Source organism: Microtus pennsylvanicus, chromosome 5, assembly GCF_037038515.1.
Source record: "Microtus pennsylvanicus isolate mMicPen1 chromosome 5, mMicPen1.hap1, whole genome shotgun sequence".
NCBI lineage: Eukaryota > Metazoa > Chordata > Mammalia > Rodentia > Cricetidae > Microtus > Microtus pennsylvanicus.
Genome location: NC_134583.1, coordinates 41,134,142 through 41,136,974, shown reverse-complemented (window position 1 = coordinate 41,136,974; position 2,833 = coordinate 41,134,142).

The window sequence follows — 2,833 nt, the reverse complement described above, 5'->3', positions numbered from 1 at the left end:
GGCCCTGCACCGGTTCTGACTGGCAGTTTTTACTGGAGGTCCTGATTGGCTAATAAGGCGTGAGTGACAAGAGCACCTCCCTTAAGGTTACAGTGCGTTTAAAGACACAGCACAAGGGTTTCTGACGCCCTCCTTCTAGGACTGTAGAGATGTGCATTTTAATAGCGTTTGCCCCTGGCTTGACTTGAAGACTGTGCTGTATTCCTGCCTTCTATAAGCACTTCCCATTTTTTCCTCCTGAACATCAAGTGACTAGCTCGCAGAGTCCTTTACTCATTGAGGAGTGTTGTGATTCCCTGACCCACAGGTGGAAGGGTGCCCAGAAACAATTTATATTATATTATATTATATTATATTATATTATATTATATTATATTAATTATATTATAATTTATTAACAATTTTAAAGAGAGATTTAAGAACACAAAAGGAGAGGTTTGGTCTGTGTCTTTTCAATGGAATGTACTTTTCACTGAATGTATTTACTTGCTAGTCACAAGCACTTAAGGGAACCAGGACAGAAATGAAGGAAGCATAAAAAATAATGATAATGATGATGATGGTGATGATGATGATGATGATAAATCTCCCTTGCACCAGAAGTCAGGATGATGAAAGAAAAATTGCTTTCTTCTAGGGTTCAAGGAAAACTCTTGACAAATGAGTAATAATAAACAGAGTAATCTTCATGGTAAGTTGAATATTTAGAGAATATTGAACCTAGGAAGAATGTCTTTATGAGCACTACTGTGTGCCAGGTCATCTTCCTCGGACAGAAAAAAAAATGGCTGCATTATTCATGGTTCTCGACATGAGCAGGGCTGGTAAGAATCAATCTCTTCATATATGTGAATTGATTAGAAAGATTCACAAGTTGTAGTCCACCTAACCCAACAATTGCTGTCTACCAATGGAGATGTTAAGAATCAGTAGTTGTTCAAACCATGAGGCTGGTTGTCTCAGCTGGTTTTCTGAACCTCTGGCAAGTTCATTTTTTACCATGAGCTCTTTATTTAAAATCAAGTAAATGACACCGTGAAAGAATACTGCTTTGTAGCCTATACCACATATTAACCTTGATATTTGATCTAAATGATAGCCGTGCCAATGGCACAATTCTCACAGATAAAAAAGACAGACCATAACTACAGAAAGCAGCAAAGGAAAAGGCACCTAACAGCACTGTATACTCTACTCTTACAAGAAGGGTTATGATGAGCTCCATTAACATAAGAAAAAAGCTGCTTTTTTCTCTCACTAACCTAGGAAGGAGGCTACATCTTCTTCCATGCAATACCAGAAGGAGCTCATTTTAACTACCCGTGGCTGCTATTTGTCTCAGGCCTGTGAAATCACTGTATAAAATTCTGTTCTTTCCTTTTTCATTTTTTTTTTCTAATTGCTATGTGGGTGTTTTGCCTGAACAGTACTGACTGAGGCCAAAAGAAGGCAAGAGATGCCTGGATTAAAGTTACAACAAATGATTATCTATCATGGTGGTTCTGGGAATGGAACCTGGATACTCTGTAACAGTACCCAGTGAGCTTAACAGATGAACCATCTTCCTAGCTCCTCTTTTTTATTAATTTTCTATACATTTTAATTAAAACATATTACACCAATTTCCCTTTTTTGTCTGTACTCTATTCTTTTCCACATGCTTCCATTCAAACTTCTTCCAAGCCAAGTGTGTATCAAAAAAAAAGTATGTTGAAATATATGAATACACCCTGTTGAGTCCATTTTTGACATTTGTATGCTTATGGTGTAAGGGCTGACCATGTTGGGTTTAGGGTCCCAGCCTGAGGATAATTCTCTCACCTAAAAGAGAATTCCACTTTTTAATCAGGTGTCTGACCCAAACTAGGCTGCTTTGTACAGGAAATACAACCAAGAACAGAAAATTTGCATTGGAAAATACTTTAGCAGTTAAAAGTAATGAAGAATCTTCCACAAGACCCAGCTTCCCTTTCCAGTATGTGAAGAAGCTCACTACACTCTGCAACTCCAGTTCCAGAGCTTCTGACACCATCTCCTGGCCTCCATGCTTACCAGGCATGAGTGAGGTACAAAGACATGCAAACAGAAAAAAAAAGCATGCACATTAAATAATGACTGAAATTAAATTTGAAAAATAAAGCCACAACAACAAAAAAACATAACAAAAGATAAGTTGCACCACAAAACTTATGTTTAAAGCTGTGGTGGTGCATTTTTTAAATGTAGAACTCCAGACACAGAGGCAGGAAGTTAACTGTGAGTTTAAAGGCATGAGCTACAGAGACAACATCAACCCACCAATAATTTATACCACAATGTTTAAAAAACAACAAAACTGAATAACAAACAACACAGGAGGTTCAGGACAATATCTCTTAAAGTTATTTTAGGTGTTAGGCCCTTTAAATTTTTCTCAGAAATGTATATATATGAGCATAGTAGCAGAGTCAAGCCAAGCCTGCATAGCCTACATAGTGAGTATGATAATAAAACATATCTAAATAACCCAGAATAACACAGACACCCCATATGCATACACATATATTTGAATGTAATTTTGTTTTGTTGTTTGAGCCAGGACATTATTAGAAAGTTCCAGCTAGCTTGGAACTCATTGTGTATAGTTTAATGAATAGTATTCATATTGAAGTTTTGAAACAAATTCTGGTAAGTATTTTATTCTATATTATTGATTGGCTCATTATTCAAAGCATGACAGCTTTCTATACAAGAGGGAGCTTGCAAACAATTGTCTTCATATTTTCTTGTATTTGAAGAGACTGAAAGTGGTGGAAATTTTACACTGCTTACATGCGTTTGGATTGTTTTCTTT